This window comes from Stigmatopora nigra, chromosome 2, assembly GCF_051989575.1.
Source record: "Stigmatopora nigra isolate UIUO_SnigA chromosome 2, RoL_Snig_1.1, whole genome shotgun sequence".
NCBI classification, from domain to species: Eukaryota; Metazoa; Chordata; class Actinopteri; order Syngnathiformes; family Syngnathidae; genus Stigmatopora; species Stigmatopora nigra.
The window spans coordinates 14510808-14524556 of record NC_135509.1 but is presented as its reverse complement, the minus strand read 5'-3'; the positions used below and the strand labels follow the sequence as shown (position 1 = coordinate 14524556).

Below are 13749 nucleotides of genomic sequence, written 5' to 3'. Positions count from 1 at the left end.
ACTGGAAAGTACATTATATAAATGTGGAGTGAAAACCATCACTACATAACTAGTGTAAATTAAACCGTCCTTTGAATAAGTGGTTTTACACCGATAATAAAGTGTGCAACGGATTTAAACTATATATATATTTTTTTTTATATAATGACTGAAAACTAATGCCCCACTTACTCTGAAACATTGCAACAATCTTCAATGATAGTGTTGTGGTCAGGCCTCGCGTTTTAGCAGTGACGGTGAATTTGACGAGCAAAGACGCAAATTTTTGATAGTGTGCTCCTAACTGTAACAATTGAAATACCCACACACGGCATGTCATTTTGGATATGCACATCCGCCGCTAATGCCAGCGGACTTATTTATGAATGGAAATTTTCGCCTTGTTGTTTTGTATCCTATCACATAAATTAGATGTTTTCATTGAAGAAGCATTGAATACATGTAAAAACAAAAAAACAAAAAAAAAAACAGTGCAACCATCAAGGCAGAGACAAAATATAGGACATTTTGTATTTTTGTTCTCACCTCAAAGCTTGAGTCTGAAAGTTTTACTTTGTTACCATCTTATGCCATATTGACAGAAATGAAGTATGTTGAACTGGAGAGCTAAATAGTATGATCTCAAAACATTGTATAATTTAAACAAGCAGGCTATGTTTGATCTGGTACAATATTTCAATGAATGTCCTATAAAAAGGAAGAAACAATGAGGTTATATACACTTGTTTTGTATTAAATAATACAATGAGTGTCTCAGTGTGATGTGGGGAATGGAATTTGTCGTGTATGTGCGGTATCTAAAAGCAGCCATGCATCATTGCAGATGGTCAAGTGGAAAAATGATAATCTAGGTGATAAGGACAGAATACTTGTCCTTCCATTTGATTACATATTTTTTGACAACTCGTCTTCCAGGCTCCGTCAAAGACAAAGAATGGATGGGGATGTCAATTCAGACTTGGGCAAATGTAATGTAAATATGTAAAATATAGAATTGGCCAAGTTGACTTTTTCTGCTATAGCTCAGCGTTTTCATCTACTTCTTTATGACTACGTCGAAGATTAATGGAATTTTCTGGGACGAGATTAAAGCTACCAGAAATGAAGGCGCCAATACTGAAATAAGACTGGATGTGAGAAAATACATCACCTCAATTTTATTGTTGTTAAAGAGCATTTACTCAACCGAGGGTTTTGTTCGCATCCAATCTTACAGCCCGCGAAAATCTGACCAAGCCTGAGTGAATGGATACAAGCAAGACATATTGCCTTTTTTGGTGACTGCCTCTATATCGGCCATTGGTGTGCTGTGCAGGATTGAAAGCGTACGCCATCAGATCAGTGGATCAAATAATGCGCAAATGATAAATCCCTCTGTGAAATCACATCTTCGCCCCCTCGTCTTGAGCTGCTTTCCGTATTTACATACTCAGCATTTACATAGAGATGAAAATGGCTGGTCTGGTCACGGATATTAGTATGCAGACGCACATAATGCCTCCTCATCACTTTGCTGGAACGCCCAACAGCGCGGCAAGTCGATTTTAAACAGTGGCAATCATTATTGGATCTGTACAGTCATCATATCAGCCTCATGATAAATATGTGACAAAAAATGGGCAACATTGGCAAATTCTTGAGTGGTGTAGAGTGTGTGATTATTTCAATGTGGACTTCACAACTGATAGAATCTGTGGCTCCCCAAAAAATAAAAGAAATTTAAAACTATACAGGAACATTACTGGCTAGGAAGGTGGCATGCAACAGTGTATGGAAGGACCAAATAAAAAAAAAAAAAGAGCGCGACAATTAATTTACAATACTGTGAATTTAAACAAAATTCCATGATTACACATTTATAGAAAATATTTCAGATTAAGCCAATACCTCAAAACAAAACCTAAACTAAACCCAGAATTAAGTTTCTACTATTTTGGTGGTTTCTGAACTCACACTGCCATTACTAATTCACAAATGCAAGCTAATTCTTTTCAGTCACCAATGAATTTGTTCAAGTGCATTTTGTTATTTATTGGTCATAAAAAATGAGGGCGGAACCATCCGGCACCATGATTTTAATTTAAATTAGCTAACAACATTTTTCAAGTTTGAAAAAAGAATTTCCAACTGATTTAGATTAATATTACATTTTCATAGAGGCCATCAACACAAGGTCATTAAACTAATTAGCAGGCAACGAGTGGGACTAAATTGAATTTTTTTTTTTTAAAAAACACCTGAAATTTATGCGTGAGAAATGCCTCTGTGGAAATAGTCAGTATGATAAATTGTGACATTAAGCATATGCTTACTCGATGGCCTTGCAGTTGTTACTTTTATGTAATTGTAGCACTAATGATCATACAATGTGTGAGCTGTAGCTGACGCAGTTGCAGCAGTTTTTATTGTGCCTCAATTCCTGATCATTACAACCACTTCTTGCAGTGCCATGCAATGGCTGAGGGTGGATTTTTTTTTTTTTACCTTTGAAGAGCCAAAAGACTCGAGGGCTGTGGCAAAACAAATATTCATCATCACTCTGCTGTTAAAACCAAACAAAAGTTTGTAAAGCGTGTAACTTCGAACTGCTTGATCCATCATTCAAGGGGGATTTAATGTTGTATAGAAGAGCAAGATTGTTTGTATGACCTTCAACAGAAGTCGCATTACACACCGAGAATGGCATTTACAAGGACAGTATTTGTGCACGAGCTTGGTTGTCGCTTTTTCAAAGAAAATAGTATAACAGACAATAATAAGAAGATTAGTAGGAAAAATACAATCCAGAATGGTGAAAGTCAATGAAAGGCCTCATAACAACATTTTTGTTTAAAGTTTTATCTATTGCCATAATAATACTTTAAACACACGCATTCTCCTATAAAATATATTTTTAAAAGATTTATTTACAGCAGTTCTGACTCTCCAATTACATTATTGTAAAACAACAATGGGAAAACAAAATGGAAAAAAACTCCTCTCACAGTTCTCCAAGTAGGATTCAAACTGTACTTATTTTTAGCTTTATGTCACTCCCAGTTCATGTTTAACTGACACTCAACAATTACAATTTGTGTATAAAACACCAAATTTTTAATAAAACTATAAATTTTGTCAAACAAGTCTCCACCAATAACAGGGTCAGTCTACATTAATGAATATACTGAACCTACCATCCTCCTAAAAGTCGTGGGGGTGCTGGAGCCTACCCCAGCTAACAACAGGCAGTAGACACGGTACACCCTGAACTGGTAGTCAGTCAATCACAGTGCCCTTGGAGACAAACAATCACATATGCACACCTTCATACCCACAGCCATTTTGGGTTGTACAATCCATGGATGTTTTGGGGAAGTGGCAGGAAAAATGGAGTACCGAGAGAAAACCAACAGAGGCATGGGAGAAACATGCAAACTACACACAGTAAGGCGGAAAGCCACCAGGGACAGAACTAAACAAAAATCCCCTAGACAGCGAATGCACAAATTACATTTTTAACAATTACTGCTGTAACTGTATGTGCTAAATTAGTTCATTACCTTGAAATTTCAAACGATGGGTTGTTCTAAACCAAGGACAACCTGTACTGATATTTACATAAACCATGACTGATTCGTGACGAAATGATCTTACAGTATCCTCTAGAGAATATGAAGTCTGAATTACACATGTGCCTTGGGGCACCACACTTACTTACTATGTTTTTTTTTTTTATGTCATGACTAGACCTTGACCTAAATCATTGCAGGTGACACCTGAATATGGACTGAACAGCAAAACAGAAAAACAATATAACGTCTCACTTTAGCTGAAGAACTGTTTATTCTACAACAACATTAGCAATCTGAATGTACTTTTGAACAGCTTTAATGTATGATCACTTGCTTCACAATCAAATATTGTTTTGACCAAAAAAGCTTATTAATTTCTAAGTCTATTTTGCTCTGTTAATGGACATTTGTATGCTTTCCCAAAGTGAAATACCATTAAGGCAATTTGTTTCTAACATCACTTTGTTTTTGTGAAAAGATTAATTAAAATTGGAGTAGAATATCTCAGAATCTCTTGACAGAGCTAATTTATATACATTGAAAAAAAATACAAGCTACAAGTCAACGATTATCTATCACCTGCATGTAAATTCTGCAGAGCGTAGCATGTAATGTTTTCCATCAGCAAGCGTCTTTCATCCTCCGAGCGTGTTGCAATCAATGTCGTCTTTTATGTAACAGATTAACAGAAAGCTCGGCTTGTCATCTCTTTCCGACAGTGTGCTTTAACTTTGATGAGCGTTTTTTTGCTTTACAGTCTATTGACAATACCTAAAAGACCCGCCTCATAGCACCGAAGTGGGTATCATCGCTGGCGGCTTGAATCTCGCTCTTCACCCGACATCTCGCTCCTCCGCGGATCTATGTGGGATCTTGGGCCAGTTTATGGTGCCAGCATGCCACATTAAAAAAGCTCCTTGTGATAAATATCCTGTTTGAATGGAAGATCTGGACGACTGTGGATCTGGCTACCCGCGCTGGCCACTGTTAACCCACTTTCATTGTTTTGTCTTTGCCAAAGGCTCCATAGATTATTTTATTTCCGTGTGCGCTGTAGGAATGATAAGAGAGTCTGGCCCATTTTCTGTTGGGCATAAAGAGCTTCGTCCTGACGGCCTGGCACGGCGATCTTACTGCGAAGAAAGATTTCGGCCTGTCACCCTGACGCATGGCAGCTGTTTCCAGAGTGCCCCAACTGCTATAAATAGCGACATACATCACCTAATGTAGGCCGCTTGGTCAAACAGAAACAAAACAGGGCGTCTGGGATGCTTGGGGGTATATTTACCCCCCGACTAATTTCTATCTCAGGTGTGTAGCTGTCAGCGTCTTAGTCTTAAGAGATTCTACCTCAGACTGTCAGTATGTCTTCAACCTGGATACTGGAATTACGATGCTCTCCAGACACCTTCCATGGTAGCAATTTTAGAAATAAATATGATAGTGTTAATATTCATCTATACATATAACACAATTGTGTGCTAAATCTAACGGGATATTCCACGATTTCATCGTGGCAACCCCTGTGGGAATTTGCCAAAAATCAACCACCAAGCAAAATATAAATGCATAATCCAGATATGAAACTCCAAGATAGCCAAACGGAAATAGGCATAGATTCTATGATAGATAGAAACCTTCAAATAACGGCTACTTTAACACACACACCTAGGACCAGCCACACATACCAAAAGCACATTGAACAATACTTGGGCCTCAAAGCATATATTCTATTTGCTCTCTGGGAACTATAACTGGAGATTAATTTGAAATCTTGTCTGCCTCCTATTGCCCTAAATTACATGCTACATCTCTTTCAGTAGACCACAATGTGGCCCCTACTTACTATTTATTTCAAAATCCAAATTGTTAATACAATATACTAAAAAACAATAAGAAAAGCAATCTTTTTCAAATCCCTACTCTAGTAGAAGTGTGGACTTGGAAGAGCAATATGGCAAGAGTACACCGTATTACAACTCTATGCAGCTCAGGTGGTTCACATATCCAATCACAAGCAAACACAACAATGATGTAATCCAATTCCACAAATCAACGACCAATGGCCTTAAAGCATTAGCAGTGCAATAAATCAGGAGTTTACTGCCACATTCCCAACACAAATTAACCAATAAATCTTCACAGGACTGAAACGGTAATGATGCATTTATTGTGCTCAATTCCCTTTAAATTCAGAGCAGTCACATGACAGGCAGAAGATATTGGATTTTTTGTCTTCCATTTTCCATCAACAGCTAAGCAGTGTTGGTGTTTTAAGATTTGAGCATATAATGTACACAAAAAGAATGTCACACTGTTTATTGCATCAGTACTATTGCGTTTTTTAGACTTTAAGGCGCTCCTGTTTCTTAGTTGCACCAAACCATATTTGACAAGAAAACTGGATTTGTTCAGATTAGGTGGAAGAAAAGGAAACATCTTAGAGTTCTAAAATTGTGATTATTCTTGACTTTAAGGATGGTAATCAAAGAACTTCTCTCCAGACATATTTGTTGTCTCTTCATTTAAATAACTCATGAAACAGGGTTAACATCAATTTTAGCACGTATGCACTCTCTCCCTCGTAATCTAATTTTAGGTTGTTTTTTCACTTTGTCTGCATGATGGGGCGGGAAAAATAATGATTTGGAAGAATGATGATGAACTCATGCATAGCTTTTTCACTTTAATCAATAAAAATTGATATTGCCTTCATTTGATACCAGCATTTATTGGATACCAATTGAGTCTTTAACGGTGACAGTTTCCATGGAATTGGACAATTTGTGTTGCAAAAAACCTGTTAAGCGAACAAGTGACCACTCAGGGACCTTTTTCCATCCATGAAGTCCAAGATGTATGTGCCTCAATGATAATAGGTGGAACAAGAACCTTTTCTTTTTTGTGTGCCCATGTGGAAGAATATGCGTTAAACTTTGACCTCAAGAAAAGCAGTCTTGATAAAAGTTATACTCCAAGAATAGATCTCATACACCTTGAAAGAGACTTTCTAAATCGCTTATGGCGTGAACACCTCTGACCTTTTCGAACCAATGAGCCTTTTTTCTTATGTCAGAACCCACAATTGAACTGCAGACAGATCATTTTAAACAATCTTTAAATTAAATATTTTCCATCTTCATTTTCCAAAATGCCTGCTTAGTCTGTTAGTCTAATACATGTTCACGTTGTGTTGGTTGAGCTTCCATTTAGGATTTCTATCTCTACTGTATCTAAGGAGCTTAAGGACTGCATTTCTGTGTGGGTTTTTTTCCCCCCAAGGTATTTGGTCAAAGCCATAAACAGATGAACATAATTTGGATTTTCTCTCTTAGCCAATTGTCCTTAATTCCTTTGAATCAGCGTAGGGAGTTCGATTTCTAGTTTGTGTTTGATTAGTCCACCGACAAATAGAATGTCTCGTTCTGAGTAAGAGTCTCATATTGGAGCGAGAAGGGAAGAAGGCGAGTAGAGCCGAGGAAAAAAAGCCACCGAGACATTGCCATTAATAAAAGCGGACGTGGCAATCAATTTCCCAACAATGCTTTTGTCTCATTCGGTTTCACATACAGACATGCTCTCAACTGCTTGAAAGTTCAAAAGACAACGCTTCCCTTGCTGGCATATCGTCAGGTTGACTCAACATTAAATTGAAGTTGCATTAAATGCAAGTACCAGTCTTTTGCCGACTCACAAGGCCAGTTTACGACTGCAATATTGTGGCGACATTCGGTTATCAGAAAACAAGTGACGGCACAGCCGTCACAGCACCCGTCGCCTTTTCTAAGAACTAGTATCCATCAAAGTTAATGGACTGTAATCATCACCACAAATACACTGTCACATGTCCCACTGCTCGCTCCCGTGTGTTTGACTCACAATCAATGGGATATGTAGAGCGATAACCAAAAGGAGCACATTTTCACATATCATTAACATCTCATAGTGAAAATTGGACGATATCTCCTGAAAGCCGAGTTGGTAAATTCCATCACTGGGGACAGCAAAGACACTATGTATCAACATTGCTTGAGATTAAGTCAATACCAAAGCAAGCAGCAAGGCTAAGAAGCCCAACATCAATCGTGAAATTTCCCTTTCGGCTTGTTCATTTTTCAAATTGTTGTTGAAGGCACCTTCAGCATGCAGCATAACTGTACTTATTCACAGATCCCCCCCCCCCCTGAAATGTATGGCAACACTCCAGGTACATTCTCGCTAATGTATGACAGTCTCTGATTGGATGCTTTAGCCACAAAATCCCCAGAAGGCTATTTGTCGACCTCAACAGATGGAAAAGTCCAATTAGAAGAAATAGATACGACAAATGGAGAAAGAACGATCAGGCTTGTTCTGCCTCTCCCTGAGGACTGTCATTGAGTGTTAGAGATGATGTATTAAACCAATACCGCTTCTCTTTTTGAAGAGAAACATTGAACCACAACAAAAAAGAAAGAAAAGCTCAAACCCAGGTGGGGGGTGTAGGGACAAAAAGGCAATGATTTGATTTCTTAACACAGTCAAAGATGTAGGCGTGAAAATTTGATACAGCTCATTTCCAACTTCACATCTACAGTATGTATAAATATCTCCTTCTGTTGTCTGCTTCTTCAAGGGCAGACGTCCCACAAAGCAATTGCCACGCTATCAGCCAAGACCAAAAACACAAAAATAAATGAAAAAGTGCTTAAATATAGCAAACCCCCTCGAGATAGCGGGAGGGAGGGCATGCTGTAGTGTGATTAAAATGAATAACCTTAATTCAGTCACGATTGTTAACGGTGGGTTTGAATTCTCCTTTTTAAGGTCGATGCTTTTTCCCTTCATCCTCCCTTTTTTTAGGCAATGTCAACATCATTAGTTATCATAAGACATGTACTCTGGTGTTGAGAAGATTTCTAAGTTATAAATAATAGGATTTGAGTCATTTAGTACGGATAATTCCCCCTTGTTGCCCCAGGTCATCTTGAGCCACTATAGTAGTGAAAGCAGACACTAACGCCACTGACGACTGATAGATTGTGCGGCTGTGAAACCAATTTTCATCAACAAAATGACCTTTCAGTTGTGTTGCTGTTCCGCCCATGGCCCCAAGTTATTATTTCTCATGTCATGTTTTGATTTGACAGGAGAACTCTTGTGGAATGAAATGGGAAAAAGTAATGATGTCCCCATGCTCGTGAAGTAGGAAGACAGGGGAATGGAGAATATACATAGGAGCAGCTTGCAACTCTGCTCTGCCCCCCACGGGCCGATTGGCAGCTGTTGGAGAAGATTCAGTTCCTCCTCAATGCTCCATTGCAGGTTCTCGCTGCTTCACCGCAACGGTTTTACTGGCGGGCACACTGCTGTCACCAGCCTGAAAGCTGGCCACCATTTCTGAAGGAGAGCTCAGGACATTTTTACACTCTTCTCCTGTCAGCCTCCAGCCAAGACATTCAAATATTTCTTTTAACTTGCTGCTGACTCCTCTTCCTTCTTGTTTAATTGAAATAATTTAGGCAGTGGTGGCCAACGTACTCAAATGTAGTGCTTTTTTTGTCATTATACAAATGGAATACTAAGTAAGTTAGATTCTACTACAGACCCTAAAATTACCTAAAAATATTTAAGATTTGACCTGCAATGGACAGTTTTTGATAACCCAATTACTCAATTCCCAATGAAATGGAAATTTTCTTTTCATTCTTAAAATGATTCTGTTTCAATTGGATGGACTGTTAAAGCATTTTTTAATAATGTTATACACTTAATTGTTTGAATGTCTTGGATTCTTGATAACAAAACAACAAAAAAGAAAAGAAAATACATGCAGTTGAAGGAAATGTGTAACGGCCTGAACTTGTTTCTTTTAACTGCAGTAGTACTAGGAGTCTGAATCCAGAGGGCACAAATCACTGGCAGCACTCTTTAGTAAATGTCTGGAGCACATGTTGCAAGCTAAGAGTTTCAGGCCATTTGGTGGAGAAAGCTGATTTCCAGTTCCTGCTTAGAGAGAAATTGCAGATCAAAGTTAATCTTGCACCGTCTGCTCTGTCGCTGCAGAGCAGTAATCTGCCGTCAGTGTGATGAGGCTCCTAGACTGGTTCCTTTTTTTACGACACGGTGGCGCTAATCCGCAGCACCTTTCACCCGCCACTCCCCAAACCACCATCACCTCTTTTTGGTCACCTGAACATACGTTATAGGTCAAAGAGGACATACCTAAGTGGTTTTCCATCAGGAATTAATTAATCCCAGCCTCATCACATTACATCTATTTAAATCCGCAATTACAAACTATCTGTTGAGCATTTTAATTGTCTTTTCTGTGTTAAACCTCACCTCTGCCCCACAAAGTTCTGAGCTGGTAGTAACTTACTTAATGGTTAATCAAAGCCTTCCAGAAAATATCAAAGCTCTTCCGATAATGTTGGGTACGAAATGAACTCATTTGCATAATCGCCTGGGAGCCTGACGATTTAACTTTATCATCACCTCCCCTTATAATCTATAGCCGTGCCTGCCCTTATTTTATTCCAAGACACAAAGCAGCATCATTGCATTATCCAAGTATTATACAGACGTGGTGTGAATGTATTTTTAGCTTCAGGCTTTTTAAAGAAATGCTGCAAAGAGAGAGGTGAAAAGAGATGACAAATCACTCACTCAAGTCACTTCAGCAAGGTTTCATCAGACCTAGACTGACAGTTGACCACATTATTCTGACGCATATATTGTCATTGTCACATTTGCAAGTCTGTTATGTTCTAGTTTTCCAAGGACACATTACCCTCTGACTGCCAGGTTTTGGGAGCATTTTCATTGAGACATCCTGTATTTTGTTATGTCACATAACCAGTATTGGGTGTAATGCCTTACAAAGTGATATGTTCTAACATTAGAATTATGTCTAATCTAATTATAAAAACCCCACAGGAGGTCTGATTTCTTTCTGCAGAGGTTCTTACTCCAAGTAAACCTCTGAGGCACTCTAACTGAAACAACCTTGTTTATTTGGTCATATAATGAAGTAGCTGCGATTGGCAGGCCATCAATTTGGCCTAAAAAAACATTCATACATGTACTTTCAAGGACCATAAATATATGCATGATTTACACGTGTATTCTTAAGCACGTTGTTGCCAACAAAGATCAGCAGCTGCTATGTATGTTGATGTACTTTTCATCATTGCATAAACCGATAAAGTGATCCCTTTCTACTGCGCAATTCATATTTCACTGATTTGATGCATTGTAAGGTTTTAAAAAATATCTATAGAAAAAATGCTTCATGTTGAAGCGATGCTGAGTATGTCTCGCAGCATGGCAAACATGATTCATAGGCATGAGGCATGATTGGTTCCACTTTCTCACCCTACTGAATGATTAATCATAAAAAATGTCTCCACCGGTGTAGAACAAAAGCCACCCAGCCATCTTACCACCAAGCCTGAGATTTAAAAAGTGACGCCCGTCACCAAGTGTACTCGCACAGCTGTCAATGCGTTGACGCGACGGCAACAATTCTGTGTGCCGTTGATTTAATATGTACTCCTCCATCTTCTTGTCTTCCTGATCTTGATGTCAGCCGGTTTTGGCACAAGACTTTCTACTTCTGGTCTTAGTCTACCAAGTCTGGTTGGTAAGCTTGGAAATGTCTATCAGTCTGGAATTCCCTCAAAACATTGGCCTTGGTATTCTCACTCTGGCACAGTCTATTGACAAGCTGCCCCTGGTCGGTAAATGTTTGGAATTCCAATAGAATGATAGAAATGTCCATGACACTGTTTATATATATGTATACATTTGCAATGATGGCAATGAAGACCTCCCTTAAGCATCATATAAAAGAAGCCAATTCATAGAGGGAAGCAGTTGTTCCTCGTGTGTCAGCAGCTCTTCATTGAATAGGTAAAGAGAGCAGAGTAAAAGAAAAATGTCAAGCCTCTCTTCCAACATAGCATGATAATGGAGAATGGGGGAGGAGAAAAAAAAGAGGATGAGGTGTTTTATCCTCGACTCGTTGATGGAAAAAGCAGGCAGGCGAGTCCAGCAGTCAGAAATGAAGGAAGCTTCTTTTTTTAATCACATTCCCTTACAATCTCCCAAATGAGACAGTGTAGATGTTAGAGTTAAAGCTGCCGCGATAGGTAACCTCTTTTTAACACTGGGGTAAGGGTTAAACTTGGATTTAGGGGGCTGAGGGAATACATGCTTGATATGTGAGCGATGGTGCGCTGAGGTGCCTTTGTCAGTGCTATATGTGAAGTATTAATCAATATGATTCATCCGTGTCTGCATGTCATCAAGAAAAGAATCAGATAGCCCTTTATTGGGTCTCTGTAGCTCACGTTAGTTGGGGATAAACATTGAACTGTCGCATCAAGGCCACATTGACAGAAACGCGTCACAATACATACTGGAGTTTCCTGTATAATTATAAAGTGGGTTCAACACAGTTGCTACCACAGTTTGAACTTTAAATATTGTAACCTTCTGCTAAAGAAAAGAAAACAGTTTTTGTCGACTCTAGGGAGCCACTTTGTTTTAAATGTATCCATAAAGACTTTTTTGGGTGGCTTGTTTAGAACAATATTTCCACAACTGAATCAGGTTGAATGCAAACCAACAATTGAAGTATAAGTTAAGTGTGATATTTTTTTAAATTACTGTTGTTTTTTGCTATGGTACCAACTACTATTCAGGTATACATACATATTTCTATTTCAGATCTGCATAGAAATTATTTTGTGGAACTTATTTCAGTGTAATCATAAAAGAGATACATAAATGTAAAAGTTTGCAATTGTTTGTAGCTACACGAAATACATAGAAGCAATGTCCTGTGCCTTCCCTCCTATCTCCACTCTGCCATCTCCCCATTATGTTGTGAAGCTTCTGCCAGCCTTCCTTTCCATCCCTTATCACCTGTGGTGAAAATCTAGCAGGCTAATCCCATTGCCTGTGGAATTCCCAACTCCTCAATAACGATGTATATCCGAGGGATAGCATCAGAGCTGAGTCCTATCAGCCCACACACTCCCAATCCCATCAGTTTTGGCGTCCAAACACAAGGCAGGAAACATTTTGTATGTTGTACTCTGGCTTGTAGCCTGAGTTACGAAGCATACCGATAGGAATGATGTATAGCATTGTGGGATCTGATAAGGATTGGGTTTTTCTTATGAATTGGAAATGGTGGCAACGGTGAAGAGATGCTGACTGTTGACGTAGCCTGTCTCTTTCACATCATTGGTGTTTAACAGTTTGTTCCTGGGAGAGATGTTCTAAATATTTAAATATCCTGACAAAAAAATGCAGATTCTTGTGTTTTTCATCAATATTCCAAAAGGATCATGCACCAGTGATGGGCTGCTTTACTCCAGTGAACATTTTGCATTGTTGATGTGATTATTCAGCAAATTCATTTTGGTGCATCATTCTTATGTGACACCAGGACAAAGAAAGGAAAAATTAGGTATCCCAAATCACTCTTGTTTATTTAAGTTAAATGTTTTATGAGTGCTTTTAATGTGCCATAGCCTGTTTTAAGACCTGTTCTGCAGCACTCTATAAATCCTTTGGTCCTGTTATACCGACTTTATATCTTATTTCACTTGTGAGTTACTGACATGAAGGTAGAGTAATCCAATTCCTTGAGATACTGAATTCATAGCTGTACGAACATGAGGGAGTTGAGCAGGAAAATTATTTATTTTTTTGGGTACATCTATTATTTAGCTGTCAGCAAGGAGGAATATTGTGCTTCTTCAGAAGGTAGAGGCAACCATGTTCATCTGCGTATTAAAAAAAAAAGCAGACCCTCCCATGCATGTCACGTAAAAATTAGATGTTTTGTCGATTTTTGCATCTCCCACAGAACCCAAAGGATATGGTGCTGTACTGACAGTGTCGGGCATTATCACCTTGCCGTTTTCTTGTCCAACTCACTTTAAACTTGATATGAACTGATGCATAATAAAGGTAACTGACAAGGTTTTCATTCTCTTACACATGAGATCATGGTCATTAAAACAATGTAACTGAGTGAGTGAATTACCTTTAGAACTGAAGGAGAGCTCAAGGTGGCAGCCGACGAAGGTCAAAGAGAAAACACAGCCCTTCCAGCAACCTTGTGTCATCTAATTTCACAGAGGAAAGGACACTTAAACTATGTCTAAATCCATGGCTTTTCCAGTATCCAAACAGAATGATC

The 13749-nt window shown here is 38.6% G+C and overlaps 2 protein-coding genes across 4 annotated transcripts in view; one reads left to right on the top strand and one right to left on the bottom strand.

Annotated features, from left to right (window-relative positions):
- LOC144211685 (A-type voltage-gated potassium channel KCND2-like) overlaps positions 1 to 13749 on the top strand; it is a 42347-nt gene that overhangs the window by 10491 nt on the left and 18107 nt on the right. The gene's annotated exons all lie outside the window — the stretch shown is intronic.
- LOC144211700 (uncharacterized) overlaps positions 1 to 13749 on the bottom strand; it is a 99345-nt gene that overhangs the window by 70357 nt on the left and 15239 nt on the right. For both annotated transcript variants that reach the window (XM_077739125.1, XM_077739133.1), the window contains exon 3: positions 13594 to 13675. The gene's annotated coding sequence lies outside the window, so the exon portion shown is untranslated. The remainder of the gene's footprint in view (positions 1 to 13593; positions 13676 to 13749) is intronic.